The following is a 1,016-nucleotide window of genomic DNA, read 5'->3' on the forward strand; positions in this document are numbered from 1 at the left end:
CTCAGAAAGTTGGAGCGAGAGCGACGTCGAGAGCGAAAAACCAGACAGCGAACAATTTTTAATTCAATTTAAAAATCAGAAACACGAAAATTTCGCAACATCGAAGCGTGACGGAAAAATATCGTAACGCAAGAAAAGGCGAACCAAAGCGAAGAGGAACAAGCGACAGGCGAGGAGAAAAAAGATCTTCTAGAATTCGTCACGCCGACGGATAGAGATAAAGCTATCACTAGCGTTTTACGAAAGCTAAATTTTGAGAACTCTACAACACCCTCATCGCCAAAAGAGGTAAATTCTGAATTTGCACAAACATTTCCTTTTTCACGCTCTCCGACGACGAGAAATGAATTCGTTGGAAGTTTTAAACGCATTGCATCATCTCAGTGTTCGACATGCGGGGGTCTATCCTGCCGACCGACTGCCGAGGGTGTGGACGAGGTCGACTGCCATTGTCGCTAACACGGAATACGGACGATCACGATCGACCTGGTCAGCACTGGGTCGCCTTCTACATCGATGAACACGGTACAGGAACGTACTTTGATAGCTACGGATTGCCGCCGTTGGACTCAAGATTCCTCTTACGTCTTCGCCGAAACTCCACCACGTATCGCTGGAATACGACGACGTTGCAAGGAATGCTTTCTCAAACCTGCGGACAATACTGCTGTGTATTTCTATATTTTATGTGTAATGGTTATAATCTTAGCCAGTTTCTTAGTCTGTTTACCTCTGATTATAAACTCAATGATCGAATGATCGTACAACTATTTCATAAAATTTTTCTTCATTGTAAACGAAAATTAACGAATTGTCATGCTGTATGCTGTCATGTTCAAACGTGTACTCTTTTAAAAAAGTAAAATACCTATTTCATGTATTACCTTTTTTTAAAAAATAAATAAAGTTTTTGTCATATAAATTTCGTCTGTTCTTTACTCTTCCTAACCTCGTTCCTCATTTACAGTTTAGATAATGTAGATTAAATACATGAAAAAAATATAAAGAATTTTTTC

General features: G+C 39.7%; 1 pseudogene; it reads left to right on the forward strand.

The window, feature by feature from the left end:
* The first annotated feature begins 79 nt into the window (after positions 1-79).
* Positions 80-759, forward strand: LOC108720637 (uncharacterized; annotated as a pseudogene).
* The last annotated feature ends 257 nt before the right edge of the window (positions 760-1,016 follow it).

The sequence above is a fragment of the Mycetomoellerius zeteki genome, unplaced genomic scaffold (assembly GCF_001594055.1).
Source record: "Mycetomoellerius zeteki isolate Tzet28-1 unplaced genomic scaffold, Tzet1.0 scaffold1021, whole genome shotgun sequence".
NCBI classification, from domain to species: Eukaryota; Metazoa; Arthropoda; class Insecta; order Hymenoptera; family Formicidae; genus Mycetomoellerius; species Mycetomoellerius zeteki.